Genomic DNA, 20647 nt, shown 5'->3' on the forward strand with positions numbered 1-20647 from the left:
ATAACTAAATTCTCAGTTATCAGATTATTCTATTAACTGGACAAAATCAACACTTCTACCTACTACAGAAAATTCATGGAACCCTGCAAGCCAGGACCCATACTACTCATTTCCTATAGGTAATTTAAAATACTTAGGCATAAAAATCTCACCTAAATTAACTGATTTAATTCATTTAAACTTTACTCCACTTCTGGATAGCATTTATAGTGACTTGGAGCGCTGGAATAATCTTCCTATTTCTCTAATAGGACGAATAGCCACTATTAAAATGAAAGTTTTACCCAAAATAAACTATTTTTTCTCAATGATTCCATTTAAACCTACGGCTAACTGGTTCCAGTTGTTGGACTCAGCCGTTACAAAATGTTACTGGAATAAAAAAAAAAGCAAAGATTAGTCTTATCTACTCTTCAGAAAAATAAATCCAAAGGAGGTCTAGAGGCACCAAATTTTATGCACTACTATATAGCTAACCAGTTACAATTTATTATTTTATGGGCACAACCCAAAAGAGATACTAACTGTTGGCTGGAACTAGAACAGAAGGATTGTAATAACTTCCGACTTCTAGATTTACTCTTCATTACAACATCGATTAAGCGACATAACTATTTTAAAAATCCAATGATTTCCGCCACCCTGACTGCCTGGTGGAAGGCACTAGAAATTACAAAAGCCCAAGTGGAGCCCTGTGGGCTTTCTCCCCTATGGCATAACCCCGACTTTCAAATGAACAACCAATCGTTTTATTTGGGTGTGTGGGAGCAGAAAGGAATTACACATCTCCACCATCTCTTCTCAGATAATATGTTTATATCATATACATCCTTGCTCCAAAAATACAAAATAAAAAACGGAAATTTTTTACATTATTTGCAAGTTTAAAGTATGATAAAGAAACAAATTCCAACACTTCAGGGTTCGCTCCAACCGCCTGTTTTAGCTAAAGATATTACCAAGCTTTCTCCGTTGGGGGGCGCGGGCCGTGTTGGGGTGGGGGGCGCTCCTGCTCCTGGGTTTGCTCTCCGGCCGGTGGCCCTGGCGGGGCCCGGGGGTCGTCCTTTGGCGCTGCCGCGGCCTGGGGGGCCCTGAGGTGTTGCGCTTGCTCTGTCCTGGCAGGGGTCCACGGCTCCCCTCTTTGGTGGAGATTTTCATGCATGCCAGATCCACCACACCAGCATCTATCGAAACTCAGACGCAATCTGCTTCTTCCTCAGGTCATTGAATCGGTGGAGGCTGGTGTCTGTGGATCTCACTCTGCTTCGTTTGTCCTTCCTTCCTTTCCTCAGTCTCTCCTTTGGTCTCTTGAGGTCTCCCTGATTTTTTGGATTTGTTGGAATTTAGATGTTTCTGGGGTTGGTGAAGAATTCTGGTTGGTGGCCCGGTGGGTGGTGTCTGGCCGGTGCTGGATTTCACTTTCCTTTGTTTTCTTTGGTCCCCTTGGGTCTCCTGACGGCAGTGTTCGGTTTAGGTGAACGGTATGGGATTTTTTCTAATAGGTTTTTGGTGAGCTAACGAATACACACACACTCGCACACACGCACGCACATACACATACTCACCCACATACAAAAAATAAATAAAAATAAATAAATAAAAATGACATACTTACCATAATAGATAATGAAAACATTGATTTACTTAATAATTAATAACAAAAATATAAATATGATCACACATTTTGATAAAGTTACAAATTATGTTGAACTGTACCAGTAGTACTATAGTGGATTTGTTTTATTTAATTATATTTAAGTATTTATGAAACTAATATGCAGATAAATATTAAGCACATAACCAAACAAACTGTGGGTTCTTTTTCTGTGCAGTTTTGTGCTGGTCCAAATATTGGATTAGCTATAACTACAATTGTTCTATTTTCCAATTGTTTAAGCTAAATTCAACACAATTGAATGTCAGTCTGGGAATGTCAACTAAATATGTTTTCAATGTTGTATTACCTAGCAGCATGAATTGTGATACACATACACCATATAGCCCAAATATAGTTGATATTCCAATGTTAGTGCACTGTAACTCTTTGTGTATTTATTAAGCCACTTTGTGGACTGGTGTTTGCTCACACTCATACTCATAAGTGGTTGATTTGTAAACCACATGTACTTTTTCTGCCATCTAATAATGCCAGTGATTGTTGTTGTTATTGGGGGAACAGTAAAGTTTAAATAAACTATTGACTGCCAAGGTGAATGGAGGTTGTACTCTAACCACATACATTTGAACACGTTCATGAGTCTAAAGAAGCACGGTATATTATTTTACCACACCTCAGTAACTCCACATGCTGGTACTGATCGAGTTATCCTGTAGAGGGCACAAATGTCCCACATTTTTCCAATGGACCTTGTGACTACGTGTAGCAGAAAAGAACAACATGTTCCATTAGCTTTGTGATTATTCATGTTGCTGTAGGAAAAGTCTCATACAGCATATTGACACTGTTAATAATGACAAGGGGTGACATAGGATCCCTGTTTACCTGTATGTAGTCAGTGCTGTACTCGTGTTATCTATAATTCTAAACTGCATGTACTCATTAGGGTCGTGGGTAACTGGAGCAGGCAGTTAACACCATAAACTGGTCGCCACTCGCCACATAACAGAAAAAATGAGTGACTACTGCTGACCAGAACTGTAATGATGACAAAAACTTGTGTTTAGGCTGTGGTGCCAAATGTTCAATTGCCTAAAAAAATAAAAAAATAAATACAAATAGAAATTGTGGGTGAGCAGAATAAATTGACATTTTTCACAGGTGTGGACAATTGTTTGGTTGGTGTGCTGATATTGCATTGACAGCTGTTATGTTTTGTTAATTAGGGACATCTAGTGGTGGCTTTCATATACTTATACTGTAGACTAGAAAAAATGGAAGTCGGTTTGCGTGTTTAATTCTTTTCACGTCATAACAATCGTCAAACGTCCTCACTTTACATGGCATTGTCTTTTCACAGTACTGTCTCCCACTTTGTGAAGATGGGACCTAACAGTCAATGTCAACATTTAAGAAAGAATAAGGAATGACGCGACTTTCAGTCTCCAGTGTTATATCCTTTTCAAATGTTGACACCGACTGTTGGTCCCATCCTCACTAACAGCAAGTGGCAGATAGTACAGTTGGGTTGTTTTTAATTTAGTAATTTAGCAAAATATAATGGCTAGCCTGCTGGTGGTCTACAACACACTATCAATTTCACATTTAAGTAGCATGTGTGCTATTAATCTGAGCAACAGAAAAGTCAATACATTAACCAGTTCCTCAATGATCATGTTATAAAATGTAACACAAAAATCTACAGGATTTTCTTGTTTTTTTTATTTTTACAATATGTAACTGTATAGTGTAATGCATTGTAAAAACAAATTACAGTAACCTGCTGTCTACAGCAACTATGGTTGGGCATGTAGATTATGTGTATTACAGGTAAATACTGTAGGCCTAAATAGTGTCAGATTTTGGCGGGTAAAACTTTCCAGAGGAGAGGAAGCAATGGCGGACCCTGTAATGCCACCGGAGCAAAGCCAAGAATTCCGTGGATTGGTGAGTAATATTTTAGTGCGAGGGCAGTCTGCATCATCTTCACATCGCATTTCTCCGATAAACAGGAAATATTACAGCTAACGCAGTATTCGGCAAACGTGGTCCTCGAGGGCCAGAGTCCTGCAGGTTTTGGATGTTTCCCTGCTCCAACGCAGCTGACTCCAATCAACAAGATCATTATCAGGCTTATGCAGAGTTTGCTGATGAGATGATCATATATCAGCTGTGTTAAAGAAGGGAAACATCCAAAACCTGCGGCACTCCGGCATTCGAGGACCAAGTTTGCCCACCCCTGAGCTGATGTAACATTCATTTAGCCACTCGACTGCAATAATAATAATAATACATTTTATTTGTAAAGCACCTTACTTTTGACATCAAACCTCAAAGTGCTACAGTGGGTGTAACATAACACACACACACACAAAAACAATGTATTAAAAAATAGCGAAGTAAAACCAATTTCAAAACAAAAACAAAGAGGAAGGTTTTAAGTCCTTTCTTAAAATAATCCACTGTCTGAGGGGCCCTAAGGTGGTCCGGGAGGGCATTCCAAAGATGAGGAGCAGTGGCTTCGAAGGCCCTATCGCCCATCGTTTTGAGCCGTGTCCTGGGCGAGACCAGGTGCTGTTGGCCTGACCGGGTCCGGGAAGAGGTGTGTGGTGTGAGTAGTTCGTGACATAGGTGGGGGCCGCAGCGTGCAGACAGTAATGGGTATGTAAAATAATCTTGTATTCTATACGGGCGTGAATGGGGAGCCAGTGCAAGGTGCGAAGGATGGGAGTGATGTGTTCGTGTTTCCGCACCCTCATCAGGACTCTGGCAACACTGTTCTGTACATACTGGAGCTTCTGTAGGCTCCTGCCAGAGATCCAGATGACGAGTGCATTACAGTAGTCCAGCCTGGAGGAAACAAAAGCGTAAACGAGCTTCTCTGCAGCAGGAAAGGAAAGGGAAGAGCGCAGCTTGGAAATGTTACGGATGTGGAAGAAGGAGGTTTTGCAGATGGAAGTGCCATGGTGGTTATAGGAGAGGTGGGGTCAAACTTGACCCCAAGGTTTGTAACAGAGGGAGAAAGAGGAAAAGCGTGACCAAAGAATAAAACAGAGGTGAGAGGAGCGGTGTTGATGAGGAGTACCAGTGTGAATGGCTTCGGTTTTTGAGCCATTTAGCTGCAGGAAGTTTTGATACATCCACACCCCCTCATCTCCTCCAAGCAGGAGCTGAGACAGGCAATAGAGGTAACGGGGGAGCTGGTGGGATTGATTTTAATGTAAAGTTGTGTGTCGTCAATATAGCAATGGAAATTAATTCCATGCTTGGTGACGACACGGCCAAGGGGAAGCATATAAATGGTGAAGAGGGAAGGGCCGACCAAGTACAGAGCCCTGGGGGACCCCACAGGTGACAGTTTGGGGGCGGGATTTTGCATCCCCCAGAGCCACGTAGTCGGCCCTAATGGTGAGGTAGGAGTAAAACCAGTTAAGGGGAGTACTAGTGAGACCAATGTTGTGCTGTTGTGCTGTTGTGCTGTAGGAGGATTTTGTGGTCTACAGTGTCAAATGCAGCAGAGAGGTCGAGAAGAATGAGGAGGGAAGTTGAACCGGAATCAGAAGTCATCAGCAGATCGCTGGTGACTCTGATAAGAGCTGTTTCTGTACTGTGGGAGGGGTGAAAACCAATTTGAAAATTTTCATACAGACTATTGCATTTGAGTTGGTTGTGTAGCTGGGTGGAAACAGAACGGAGGATTTGATTTGGTCTGTAATTTGACTGGGGTTCAATGTCCAAGGTAGGTTTTTTGAGGAGGGGTTTAATGAGAGCAGTCTTAACGGTGGATGGCACAGTGCTCGTTTTCAAAGAGAGGTTTATTATTTTGGTAATTAGGGAACTGATGGAGTGGTGGTGACTTTTGAGCAAAGCGGATGGGACTGGATCAAGGGGGCAAGTGGATGGTTTGCATTTATGGATGATGTTCTTGACCTCCTGCTGCATTTGAAGAGAGAATTTAGTTAATTGTTGTGTAAGAGATTAATTGTGTCAGAGGCAGCATTGTTTGTAGGCAAGAATGAAAAGCGGGTGATGTCAATTTTTGAAGTGAAAAATTCAAGAAACCGGTTACAATTTATTTCTGTATGGTTGTAAGGTGTGGAGATCTGTGGTTTGAGTATATGATTGATTGTGGAGAACAGTTTTTTTGGAGTTACCGGGGTTGTTGTTAATGAGTGTGGAGTAATAAACTGACCTGTCCTTATGCACCGTCAGGCCAGATGTTTTGAAAGCACGCTCCAGGACACGGCCAGACCTCTTCATCTCTCTGAGTTCACTTGTAAACCAGGTTGTGGAACGGGTGAAGGTGACAGTCCGGGTTGTTAATGGAGCATGAATGTCCTAGATGGAGCTGAGGCTCGTTTTGTAGTAATCCACCAAATCATTGACTGAGAGTGGCGAGGAGGAGAGCTGTTGGAGATGCAAGTTGAGAGGAGGAGTCAATGCTTTTGATGTTTCTGAAGGTGGTATTGCGTTTTGGTTTTGTGAGGATGCGGACGTATGGACCTTGAAGGTGACTGCCAAATGATCGGAGACACCGACATCATACACCTCAAGGCCAGTGACTGAGAGGGAGTCAGTTATTGCAAGATCCAGTGTGTGCCTCCTGTTGTGTGTGGTGCTGTCCACAAACTGCTGAAGATTAAGGCTGCCCAGAACCTGATTGAAGTCAGAAGGCAGTCGAGAGTTGTGTGAGTCCGTATGTACATTAAAATCACCAAGAAGCAGAGTGTTGGAGTAAGTAGTAGAGTGAAATTATAAGGTTATGGATACCAGAGATAAAGGATGGTTGCATCTGCAGAACGGGGATTAGGGTAATGTTGATGTCGGAAAAATGATTTATTCTGTTAAGTTTTAAAGCAGAAGTTCAGGATGGGGCACGAGGGGTGTTACGCCTGATGGACCTTATTTTTGGGATTAAATACGCTCATAGGCTCACGCAGACTGTTTTGGTGGAGCTTGGAGCCGTTTACGAGCAGTTTAGATCCATCCGACGAAGTTTTTTTCTTTCTTTCCTATGCCAGTAACAAACGGGGCCAGAAATCGATGCCCCAAAATTTGACATTATCTGCTGTAAAATGTGGAGAGCTAAACTATGCACATTTGTTGTTTTTCTTAGTTGTTGTTAAAACATTTTTTTTCTCTCTCTTTTATTTTGCTAGGTGAGGAAATGGATCAAGGCAAGCAGTGTGTCAATGAGAGCAAAACTTAGGTTTTACTAATCATATGAAACCCCACAGTAATGCAGCAAACTGCCCTTTTACCTGTGGTGTACCTAGCTGTACTCGTCCATTCCTTAAATGTGCAGCTTTCAAGTCTCGTTTGTACAGAGATCATTAAAGGTACAAGTCTGACAAAAGTGATGACTGTCCAGAGGACGAAACTGAAGAAAGAAACAGAGAAATGAAATACCTCTCTAGCTCTGAGGGGCCCTTTGGTGCAGAGAGGACATTTGAGATTTGACTCACTTAATGAGAGCAACATACTACTTACAAAGAAGAACTATCATTGCCAGCCTGCTCCCTTTGATCACTGAGCTGAAGAATGAGTGGCCATATCTTCCAAAAGAGCTTTACAGTCATTTCCAACTGCTGACTGAAATTGACATACTGCATAAAATGGAGCAGGCCATAGAAGACAAAGGGAAGCTGATCCTCAAGTTGTTTTTGTTGTTGTTGTTTTTTTTTAAAGAAGAAGCCAGCAGAGCCTAATGCAGACAAGAAGGAAGCGCAATCAAGTACAACCCCTATTTATTTAATTTTTTTAATGCACCACATACACTCAGTGACATGCCTGGGAGGCGGGTGGATCGGAGCGTGGGAATATCATTTCCCTCGGCTCCGGTTCACCTGCTCCTAATTTTAATGCACCACACACACACACACACTTGTATATACACTGGGTGGGGTCACATTCACGGTTTAGGGGTAGAGTTCGCCAGTCGGCGAGCTGGCGGACTCAGTAACAGGGGTTAACTTTCACTAAGAACGCTGGGGTGACGACCGGGGCCTTTCCCCGCTGGGCCTGGGGTTCGGGGGTGTCGGCCGACCTCCGTTGCCCCCATCTCCCCTTCTGCCCCCGGTGTTCCGTCCCTCCATGCGGCGGGGGGTGGGGTGGGCGCGACTGCCCTCTCCGCTCCGCTGTCCGGCCCCTCTTCGGCGCCGGTGCCTGGGGTCCCCGGGGGCTGGAGGTCGGGGGTTGGGGGGCAGCCGGTTGGTTGGGGGGGCGGCTTTGTTGGGGGGGGGGGGTGCTGGGAAGGGGGGGGCTTGGGGGCCTGGGGGCGGCTGGGGCTGGGTTGGGGTGGATGGCGGAGGTGGATGGGGGGCGGGGGGTCGTGGGGGGAGCGGGGGCTGTGGGCCGGTGGGGTGCCTGGCGGACCTGCAGTGCCCCGTCCTGCTGCGTTGGGTCGGGGGCGCGGGCCGTGTTGGGGTGGGGGGCGCTCCTGCTCCTGGGTTTGCTCTCCGGCCGGTGGCCCTGGCGGGGCCCGGGGGTCGTCCTTTGGCGCTGCCGCGGCCTGGGGGCCCTGAGGTTTTGCGCTTGCTCTGTCCTGGCAGGGGTCGACGGCTCCCCTCTTTGGTGGAGATTTTCATGCATGCCAGATCCACCACACCAGCATCTATCGAAACTCAGACACAATCTGCTTCCTCCTCAGGTCATTGAATTGGTGGAGGCTGGTGTCTGTGGATCTCACTCGGCTTCGTCTGTCCTTCCTTCCTTTCCTCAGTCTCTCCTTCGGTCTCTTGAGGTCTCCCTGATTTTTGGGGGGATTTGTTGGAATTTAGATGTTTCTGGGGTTGGGGAAGAATTCTGGTGGGTGGCCCGGTGGGTGGTGTCTGGTCGGTGCTGGATTTCACTTTCCTTTGCTTTCTTTGGTCCCCTTGGGTCTCCTGACGGCGGTGTTCGGTTTAGGTGAACGGTAAGGGATTTTTTCTAATAGGTTTTTGGTGAGCTAACAAATACACGCACGCACGCACGCACGCACGCACGCACATACACATACTCACCCACATACAAAAAAAAAAATAATAATAATAATATATATATATATATATATATATATATATATATATATATATATATATATTTATTTAAAAAAAATAATAAATAAATAAAAAGAGCAATGATGATGACATTACCGAATGAACAATACTAAGCTCTTTAGAAAATAAATAAATAAAAATAAAATAAAAAAGTACAACAACGAAGACAAGTGTGATCCATTCCCACACTTCAACGAGAACGAGAACTTCAACTCATTTTGCAGACAGATGTAAGTGTAAAATTGTAATTTGCAGCGATAGCAGAAATACACATGTTATTTACTCAAGTGGAATGACCTCTCAATTATAAAACTAACTGCCGGTTGGGCTGGGTGAGATGGCCCAAAATTCATATCACGGTATAAACCGCATCCCTTCACGGTAACGGTGTATATCACGGTATAGAATTTAGAGTTTTTTTTTTTTTTAATAAATAATTTGCTTACTGGTTTACATAGTCCTTTATAGAAGCTATATGAATTTTTTTTTTAAACAATGAAATAATTATATAAAACAACAGGTTTATAATTTATTTTTGATTCATTGACATACCAACAACTAGAATGGAGGATGGAAGCCTAGTAAATGATTCGGTATTGTAAACAGAAGTGACTAGTTGGACCATTAATTGTAATTAAGTAAAAAAAAAAAAAAAAAAAACATTTATATCACACCCATCATTCTTCTTAAAGGATCTTTGTGCAGTTTTGCCACTTTTTTACTCGCAACTGCCACCTCTGGCCCAAAGCGTAACTGCGATATCTGTGTCAGGCTCGTTCATGGTGCGCAGGGCCGGAAAATAGGCAATTATAATATAGTTGATACTTTTATTTTGAAGGATACAGGAAACGTTCTCATAAACCGGTACGAAGTGACGTAAGTAACTGGGGAACTTAGTAGCGCCGTCTTCTGAGTGCAGAGAAGACATGTGCGTGCCACAGGAAATCAGAGAAAACTGAAGTTTACAAGGCAATTCATTTATAGTATATGGTAGGGTGACCAAATGTGCCCTCTTTTGCGAGGTCAAACCATTTTCTTACGTCCTGTTAGGGCGTCCGGGTTTTTTTTTATAAATTCAGAAAAATGCCCGGTTGGCATTGTGTGACTAATAGGAGGTGAAGTACACTGTGTAACTAAAATAGCATTAATATGTGCTTTTTTAATTCATTCCAAAAAGATTTCTGTTTCGTCGTTCTCCCAAACATACTTTACTTTATCGTCCGACATTGCTTTGGAACTACAAACATACGTGTGACGTAATAATACCGGTCAAAACGTGCGACGTGTATCCGGTCTCGCCAGCAGTTATTTGCAAAACCTTTTTCCATAGCCAAAATTAGCATTTTCCTTAAACACTTTTTTTTGCAAATTTTCTGACCTTTTTTCGAATTTCTGCTGTTTCCATTTAGTTTTATTTTCGCATTACTTGAAAATTCAAATAAAAATGGGAAACCCAACTACTGACCGTACATAATGTGGATGTGTGTCAGTGTTTCATTATATTGCAGAAATGTTTTCATTTCAGCTTGCCCACGTGCCTGGACTGCAAAAATGAAATGATGAAATAGCATAATTTTTGTGGATGTTATGATTGATGATTGTCTTGTATTATATTAACTGTTTGATTCTGCTGGTTTGTCAAATGTGTCAGAAAGGAAAAAGGAATAAAACAAATTAGCTGTGAGCACAGTTTTTTTCCCCCATGAAATTTTGTTATTTTCTTATTTTAAATGTTTTGTTGGAATCAACCCCAGCAGTGGCACGAAAACAACAAAACTGAAGAACACCCTCAATCCTCATGTCTCCTCCTTGTTGAGGCGGCCAAAGGACTATGAAGGGCTTTCTGCTTAGGATCCAAACATGTTGGAAATAAGACGTTTTCTTTTATCATTTAAACGCAATGTGTTGTTTTAAGAGCTGCAGAACAAACTGTACATGCATCTTTTGCACATCTGTTAAAAAAAATGAATGCTGTAAATTTTAACTATTTTGAAGCAGCACTGACAATGTGTTATTATTATTATTATTTGTTCCAGTCACAATCTGCATAATTTGCAAAGCTGCGAATGTAAAACCCATTATTAAGTGTAAAAACATTTTACAACAACATACTGTATTATTTATTTACAAAAACTTCCTGTAAATCATTACAACACAAGAAACAGTTGTAAACTAGATTAAAGTGAATTGCTGTTTTTCTAAATAAAAAGAAATACAGTTAGTAAATGCAATTTATATACAGTAAAAACTTGTAAAAAGAAAACAGTAATATAGTGTAATATATTTTTTACAGTAATTAAATGAGTTTTGACATGAATTAGCTGGCAACCTTTTTGAATGAATACAATTTATTTCAATCAGTCATAAAAATAAATAAATACAACACACAGGTCCGTCATAAAAAAGAAGCATACAGACCGAAAAGGCATAGGCTGAAGATCACGCTTATTTTTGCCTACCCTTTTTACCAAATCAGACAACTCACAGCGATTAACTCAAATATCACACATAAATGATAATAAAATTAACAAAACAATATCCAAACATCAACTTACATGCTCATATTTTTTAATAACTTTACTTTTAAACAAACATTTAAAATAAAAAAATTGTCTGACACTTTTAATCCATCATCAAAATGATTCCATACCTTCACACCACTTATAGTAATACATTGATCTTTTAATTTAGTCCTAGATTGTATTCTTTCAAAATGTTCCTTCCTTTGTATGTCGTGTCTATATTCTTTTATCTTAAACATATTCTCTATATGACTAGGGAGCTGTTTATAATACATCTTATACATTATAAGTGCAATTGTATAATTTACGAAGTCCTCAAATTTCAAAGCTCTTACCTTAATAAATAACCCAATTGATGGTTCTCTACTATTTGACTTTGTTATTAGCTCTCTTTTGTAGAATAAATATTGATCTTGTATGTGTGGGATATGCATTCCCCCATATTTCCAAACAATAAATTTACCGAATAACAACAGATTTCTCCTCTTCAGGGCATGATCCATTTGTGCGAATCCATACCTTACAATCTCTTGTCCACGTGGCTTTAATTTATTTTCTTCTGTTTTCTCAGTAAGCGAGCAAATCCGGCAATATCAGCATTTCTTTTTGTTAAATGTTCATTCACATAGACATTTGTCCCCCTCAACTTGTTTCCTTTTCTAAGTAATTCTGACTTGTTAGGCTCCGCTTGTCCAGCTCTTTTAGAAAGTTTCCATAGAATTAGGGGTGTGCTAAAAAAATCGATATGGCAATATATTGTTGCGGGCCTATTTACAATACACGTATTGATACACAGGCGTCAGAATCGATATTGCACATTAATTTGTAAATAGGCAGTTAACCACTCGTTGCTTGCAGGACTGTGTGGCAGCAGCCTCATGAAGTTAATTGCTTCAGTTAAGTGCACGTGTAAGTTTGCACGTGCACTTAATTGCAAAGCAGCAGCACCAGGAGGAGAGAGTGGGGGAAGCTGAGAAAAGAGACACTAGTCAGGTGTTGTTTCAAATATCTGCAAATTTTGTGAAAATGCGCAAAACGGACATGTGACTTATGCCCGTTTCCATCCGCTCTTCTTTTGCAAATATGCGCCGCGAGATGACGTTGTAGTGACGGAACTTTGGGACAATGGGGAGTTCCAGGTGAAAATGTTGGTTTTGACGGACTGAACGGAAGTAGTTTGTCTTGTTGGCTCCCCTCCCGCATGTAAGTGAAGTGTGTCGTTACATTGAGAGCTGGTGTTAATAAAGCCATCTAAAATTGCATTCATGTTCTTTTCTTTAATTAATTATAAAAATAACAGTGTTTCCTCGTCTCCCCAAACATATCTTACTTTATCATCCGCCATTTATTGTGACTACAAACGTCCGTGTGACGTAGTATCAGTCAAAACGCGTGACGTATATCCGGTCTTGTAGTCGCTTATTCGCAAAACCTTTTTCCATCGGCAAAATGCGCATTTTCTTTTTTTCGATACGCTTCAAAAACCACCCCCCTCCAAGCGTAAAACTTTTTTTTTTCTTTTTTTTACGAATTTGGGGCCTTTTTTTTCCAAATTTCTGGTGTTTCCATTCAGTTTCTTTTTCGCAATTCTTGGAAATTCAAATAAAAATAGGTGGATGGAAACTCACCTACTGATACCTTGCAGACAGTTTACTTAATCAAAAAAAGTGTACATGTGTAGGTGTCCCACGAATTGAAGTCTGTTCTAAAAATAGCTCACCAGCGATTGGACACTGAGTCTTGCTAAGAAAAACTAAAAAAGAAGACTATCAACATTTATTAATTCTTTACTTAAACTTAACATGGTACATGTTTCCTATATTTTGTTTAAAAACTAAATAGAATGTGTTAAATGAAAAAAAAAAATTCCATTAACCCCAAATATTTCAAATAAGCACATTTTAGAGCTGTACTTTGAACACTTTTATATTTTGATAATTTTACTCATATTGGCCCATGCCTATTTGTAAAGTGTCCCAGTGTATCTGTGAAAGTGGCACCTTGCTCTGCAATGCACGAGCATTTAGACCACGCATGCCACTTTGTGGTAAACCAGAAGAGCTGTTGACAAAAACATTTTTGCCATCCAGCATAACAAACATATTGTGTAGATATAAATATGGCTGGTATAATAAAAATGCATGTAAAGCAATGTAAAATGTAAAACGTATCACCTTAAAGACCATGTATTGGGATACATATGTATCGTGATACGCATCGTATCGTGAGGTTGTTGGCAATACCCAGCCCTACTTGGAATTAAGTGACAGGCTGAAATACTTTCCTTTGTAATGTCTATTTTCTTACTATGGAAACAATGTAGCACCTAAACTATCCACTTGCAACTTGTGGATACGAGTGGTGTTTAGTTCTCAATCCACTAACAACCACATTATCCATGCGTGCATATTGTTCCAAATCCTCTCCTCTCCTCTCCTCTCCTCTCCTCTCCTCTCCTCTCCTCTCCTCTCCTCTCCTCTCCTCTCCTCTCCTCTCCTCTCCTCCAAGAAAGCAATCTTGTCAGCTTTCCTTGATAATTTTCTTCAAACTCTTCCCCTCCTCCAAGTCCTTCAATTCCTTCAACAAATTCACCAGTGTGATATATTTTTATTTTCCCGGTGAGGGTGTCCAACGATTTTTTTAACTACGCTATCCCTCATTTGCTTTGGGATCTTTCCATAAATTTTAAACAAAATATTCCTTTTGTGATGGTTCAGTGGAACTCTGTGAAGTCTGATCCTACGGATGAGTTCATAAAAAAGTGGAGCACGCAAGGCATCCACTCCGCCATACTTCCGCAACCTAACGACAGCATTCACCACAAAGCCGCATTTGCCACTCACTAAACTCTGTATACGGGACGCGGCTGAAAAGAGAACAGCAACATCCACCGATCTCACTGGCAACATCCACCCGGCAGGTGATACAGCCCTGAGTTTTCAACAAACTCCTGACTGTACGCTACAGAACGCCAGCGTAGCAGCAGGAGTTTTGCCAGTTATTTTTTGTCAATTCGACAGTCAATTTTTACAGTGTGTTTGAAATGGAACCATGTCTACATTTAAATAAATTTGCCTTGACCTTGGAATATAAATTAGCGTCAGCCTTGGGTTAAACCTTCCAAGCACTTTTCCTCACATAATATGTACTTTTCAATTGACACTTAACACATTCAGTCTATGAAGAATAAGGCAAAAGTCCTCATTCAAGCTATTTATCCTGTTTTCTGAATTGCTCTGCCTTGGTCAAATAACAATCTGGGGTTTGTTTACAAGTGGTGCCATCGGAGAATGCCAAGGCTTTTGCCACCTGGAAGTACGAGTGACGTCATGGTCAAATGTCCTATTGTGCACTAATGTCCTAACAATGTGCTGTACAACATGTGCTTATTTGTAAACCATTGTGTACTTTTCTGTGACCTCAGAGGTCTTCCATAGGTTTGTTCTCACAGTTACGCTTTAACCACTTGATCTAATAACACTGGTGATTGTTACTGTCCATGTATTCAGAAATAAACTGGCGAAGCGATCATTTGGTGAATTTTAAATAAACAATTGACTGTTGAAGTCAAGGCTCTTATCACCACATGCACTACAGACATGTGGCTGAGATGCCTGTAGTCACAAAGTCGTTGGTGCAGTTCTACACACCTATCACACAGGTCACACAGAACTCAATGCACTGTGTATGCTGCTGAGAGGGTGATTGGCAGTCAGCTCCCATCCATTCAAGACCTGAACGTCTCCAAGACAGCTGACTCAAGTCAAAATAAAAAATTGCACTGGAGCCTCTTAGCATGATGTTACGCCACTGCCTAGCAAGTACTACGCTCGACGCCACAAAAGAAGATCTGACGGTCCTAAAATAGTGATGACGACCTGTAATTTAGCGATGATGGGAGCATGGTTAAAAAGATTAGCTCAGCTTGAAATAATGACGGATGACCAGTGGGCCGGCCGTTGGCGAATGATAGACTGGCAAAATTTACTGATGCGCCCACCTCTGACTATTGCTCGTTATGTTACCTTACGTTACGGGCATGTGGTTGAGGTAGGTGGACCCAGATGCAGGGAAGCAGAGCGAGCAGGCAGAGGTGAAGTCCAAACAAATGTTTAATAAAACAAAAGCAAGGAAGCAAACAATGTAGTGATGGCAAAATTTAAACTGCGTTTTGGTACGTACCGGAACCCAGGCGGAACTTGTGATTCGAATCGCGTTCCTAACTCTGTCTCAGAATCAGGATGTCACGTGACAGTTGCCTTTTGCGTTCCATTATGCCTCCAAACGTCACATTGTTTCAGCAAGTGTCTTTTCTAAAATTAAATAAAATCCGACCATTGCACTATATTAAAATGTCTTGAATCTGAACTAAATCTGAAATAAAGCCAACCTAAGTATACTTCGTATGTAAAATTGCCCTGCTGATTCATCGCCCTACGTGATAAAATGTCAACATTCTCTTGAATGCTTTGAATGCGGCGGTTGGTTTAGTGGTAACGCACCCGCACAATGGGCTGAGAAAAAGGTCCGTTATCCAGGTAACCCAGGTTCAATTCCTTCTACGGGTGTCATGTTTTTGCAGGTCATTCTTTTTCCTTTCTAATACTTTCTGTCAAAACTTGATGCCCTGTCGCAAAAAAAAAAGCCTTTGAAATGCAGTTTTTGATTAAATGTGATAGCACTGGGGGTTTTAGCAAAAACATTTAGGTCATGTTGAGAGGCAAAATTAAAAACAAACAAAGTATCAGCAACAAAAAGCTCATTTGTACTTCTATACTTATTTTGACGGGGTGTGGGTTATTCAGTTTTTGTCTCCCATGATATTATTTCTCTCTCTTATGGCGTCCATTACAATAAATAGTTAGTTTTCTTACTGGGGAGCTGGCAACACTGATCTACTGTTTGATTGTAATATTTTACATTTGGCCACCAGATGTCGCTGTGGGGAGATGTTTCGAACATTCCAAAAGATTGATTCTATTTGTGAATCAATCGTTTCAAATGATTTGATCGTTTCAATGTTCCATTTCTGCCATCCCTAAAACAAGGAACTGACTGGGAAACAAAACAAAAAAGTCCAAAAATAGCAAGCAAGTTCTACTACGGGGCAAAAAAAGAAAAAAAGCAGCAGCATGACTTGAGGAAGCAACAATGAATCAACTCAGACAGCAGGGAGACGAGAGCCTATATACACACACACACACACACGGCAGTGTTTCCCACAGATTTGAAATCTACTTGGGTGGGTGGACTCAGGTGCGGGGGTTCTCAGTCCTGTAACTTGCGTCTCCTCTAACCTTATGATCCACAAGTGAGTGACGGCGAACTAATATGCGGTAAACAATAATTTTCTGAAAGTGTGTCACTTCTAGACAGTCCTGTTCGCAATATTTAACCCAAAAATTTGAGTGAAATTAAATGATTAACCCACAAAGCAACATAATTTTTGGGGTTGTGTTGTGGGTTATTCATTTGACGCTTATTTGAATAACCCAATTGAATTGGTTTAAAGATGAACATACCCAACTTATTGAATCCAAAAATTGGGTCAAATTAAGTTAATAATCCACAAAGGAACCAACCATTCATTCGGCCCAACTTTTTGGGTACGTTTTTTTTTTCTTCTTCTTAGAGAGCTCAGTATTGTTCATTCGGTAATCTTACCGATTCGACATGTCATCATATTTGCTCTCTTTCTCTCTCTCTCTTTCTCTCTCTCCCCCCCAGGCCGCAGCAGCGCCAAGGCACAACCCCCGGGCCCAGCAGGGGCCACCGGCCAAAGTGCAAACCCAGGAGCCGGGAGCGCCCCCCACCCCAACACGACCCGCGCCCCAAGCCCAATGCAGCAGAACGGCAGGCCCACCAGGCACCCCACCGGCCCACAGCCCCTGCTACTCCCACGATCTCCCCTCTGGGGCCTGCCCGAGGTGCTAGGAGGCTCATTGGAGCAGGGCAGGCACAACCCCCACCCGCTCGCCTGGCCCACCCGCCCCGAACCGCGTCGCCGGGCACGGAGCGACGGACCCCGGACAATGCAGCACCCCCCAAGAGACCCAGGGAACGGCCAAGACGCAGCCGCCAGCCAGCAACCAACAGAGGGGCAGAGCCGCCCACGCCCAGCCAGGGGGGACAGCACCAATAGAGTTAACCCACTGGCATGCAGTGATTCAGAATATTAACCCTTAGTGCCCATTGGAAGTGAACTTGAGGAGTTGGTGACTGTAAGGTGTCATTTGATGTAGTCTGCTCGATCCTGCTGGCAGGAAAACTGAGTTCCTGACTATAAAAACACAACCATTAGTTACAAATTGCCAAATACAGAAACAGCAATATAAGTTATCGCAATGTGGTGGCTCTCGCTAACAGGCAGAATTAAGTAAGCATGTTTGTATAAATTTTTATATTTGGTTTTTATTCGAGGCAGATATTTTTTCCATTAAAATGTAATTTATGAGAAGGTTAAACCATTGGGCGATTTTCAAAGTTTGTTTATTTTTCCAGTTAACAAGAATTGGTTTTTTTTGCGATAGTAAGGGCTGCAAGTGTAGATTGAAATTGTTTACGTGGTAAGTCAGTTGTTGTTAGGTCACCTAGCAAACACAAGTTTGGAGATAAACGTATCCTACAGTCCAAGATAGCGGAAAGTTTTTCTAAGACTTTAGTCCAGAAATTAAAAAAATAATAAAATTCTTCAGATGCTTTGGACAGACTCAGTTGTTATGAATACAATACATTTTAGAGCATTTTAAGCAGTCTGACTGATAATATATATATATTTTCCAAGAACTTGTTTTTCTTTGTACTAATGACATAAGTATACAAGTAGCAAAATAGAACATGTTCCATTAGCATTGTGAACCTTTTTCTGTATTAATAGTCTTACATTTTGCCACTGTGATCGATGGAAAGCGGAAGATCTTGCCTTCACTGCATATAGTGAGCATTATAGTTAGCATCCATACCTTAATAAAACTCATGCAAACTCCACACAGAAGGGGATAAGCCAATATTTAAACCCAGGACCTCTTGACTGTGAGGTGAACTTGCTGACCACTACTACTGATCAAATGATGAGGAGGAATTCAAAGTTCTGAGGTTTCCACTAGAGGACAGATTTGGCCTGAGTGTTGTTGCATGTTGTTTAATCTCCCATAGTGCTCACAACCCAGTACAGGGATTATATCCCAGGATTACTCTGTTGTGTTTGTTTGTATATGTATTAAATCCATTTCATTTATTATATCCACCCTGCTGGAGAGAAGCCTAAAAAATGATCGGATGTGTCTCATGTCCATCCCAAGCCACTGTTTGCTATTTACCATTTGCCGTTATGTAAATATTTATCTCTGTGGGGTTTTATTTTATGTCAGTCTGACAAAGGCCTAGTGGGTCTTAAAATATGTTCCTGTTCTATAGTGTATGCAGTGGCGCAGATGGAATTAACAAAAACATTATATATATATATATATATATATATATATATATCCCATCCATCCATTTTCTTAACCGCTTGTCCTCACAAGGGTCACGGGGGTGCTGGAGCCTATCCCAGCTGGCTTCGGGCAGTAGGCGGGGTACACCCTGAACTGCTTGCCAGCTAATCGCAGGGCACACAGAGACAAACAACCATCCAACTCACAATCACACCTATGGACAATTTAGAGTGTTCAATTAACCTGCCATGCATGTCTTTGGAATGTGGGAGGAAACCGGAGTACCCGGAGAAAACCCACGCAAGCACGGGGAGAACATGCTAACTCCACCCGGAAGCCTGGACTCGATCTCACGTCCTCTGGACTGGGAGGCGGTATTTCAATTCAGCTATCATACATGTTAAGCCTTATCTATCCAAGGAGAGAAAAGTTACAAACACTGACTGAATATTGATCCTTCTATCTTTCAAATTGCGCAAACAACACATTTTTTTGTTTTTTTTACAGTGAAGACTCATTGTGTGTTCAATTGGAAATAGGAATTTAGACCTCTAATAACTACTGCAGCCAGAGTTGCGTACTCTTAGCACTTCCCAGCCTTGACATGAACTATAATGTTTACATGATGGGCAGTAGCATACGCTTGGCTTGTAACGCCCAATTTACACTGACTGCGAAACGGACGCGGTGCGTTTTTCCGTACGGCCGCCGCAAGGAATAGAAAGCATTCGAGTCTGCGTCTCAATTCACACCAGCTGCAGTGCGGTGCAAGTGCGGTACGGAAGGGATGCAACGTTCTATTTTTATTTTCATGAAGCTGAAGAAATTACACGAGCCGGACAGGAAGTTGAGTGTCGCCATCAAGGAAGATCCGGTATATTTCAAAATAAAACCATTTGCAAACTAATTTTTTTGGGAGGGAAGCTAGCTAACTACATATAGCATGACATGAGTCGGACATTTAAGAGAAAAAAACCAAGCTCAGAATAAATTAAACATGACGAAATAACACTATTTAAACAAAAAACGTACTTACCCATGGAAGAATAGCCATGGTAGAAGTCACAGAAATCATCTGGGATTCGCTCCGGCAAACCCCAATAGGTGCTCTGTTCCTGGTGGATGCCTGCCTCCCTTTGAATCTGGAGCTCATAACGTTCCAAGTTCTGCTGTGCATTATGAAGCGGCGGGAAGGTCTAATTCCTGTCAGGCAGACGCCTTTTTCCCCACTCTCGCCGGCCACTGTTAGAGCTCCAAGAGGGGTACCCGCAACCGGGGGCTGCCCCGTGCAAAAAGACATGGTGGACGAGTAAACGCTGTCGTAAGTAACAGTGTTTTCTACTTCCCGATTCTTTGTTTTAAATTATTTTTGTTAAGTGTATGTAGACCATCCATTCACCCTAAATTGCCAAAGTTGTTTCTTGAAAAATTAATTAATAAATAAAAAATAAAAAAATGAATAAAAATGTTTTTCTACTTCTAATGGGGTGAAGTGTTGTTCATATGCCAGAGCGAATCCCAGATGATTTCTGTGACTTCTACCATGGTGTTCCCCGCCTACTGCCCCCTATAGCCTGGGAGAATATCGACCACAGCGGGGAAAAGCCGCGCTGTGTATGATGAAGGCAGCAAAACGTGTGCTCGCAGGCGCACACCGCCAAGCAAAAACCCGTCGAAAGTGGAGGGCTAGGGTTAAAAAACTGAGGGGCTCACGCCACCCCCCTGTCCCCAGTGCCATTTGTGCCTGTGCTGTGGCAATTTGGCATACATTCACACACACACGCACGCACACACAATTTCAGGGTGTTGTTTTTAAAGTTAACTAGGGAAGGCAGGTAGCACAGGTTCTTAAAGCTCCAGGAAATGAAATCCCTACAGGGCTGCAAATGAGGGTGTGTATGTGTACATTCCACAGGTTGCGATTTGGAGCTCTGTGATTGGGCTTTTCTCCCTCTTTAATGTTTTCTTTCCGTTTCACTCTGTTTACTGTCGCCATCTTTTGTTTTCTGATTACACACGCTCTGCCCTTCTTATTAT

The 20647-nt window shown here is 41.7% G+C and overlaps 1 pseudogene; it reads right to left on the reverse strand.

The window, feature by feature from the left end:
* Window positions 1–2292: 2292 nt before the first annotated feature.
* The window catches only part of LOC147184598 (uncharacterized), a 28504-nt pseudogene continuing 10149 nt past the window's right edge, over window positions 2293–20647 (reverse strand).

Source organism: Leptonotus elevatus, chromosome 1 (assembly GCF_054856555.1).
Source record: "Leptonotus elevatus isolate MCC_2025b chromosome 1, RoL_Lele_1.0, whole genome shotgun sequence".
Lineage (NCBI taxonomy): Eukaryota > Metazoa > Chordata > Actinopteri > Syngnathiformes > Syngnathidae > Leptonotus > Leptonotus elevatus.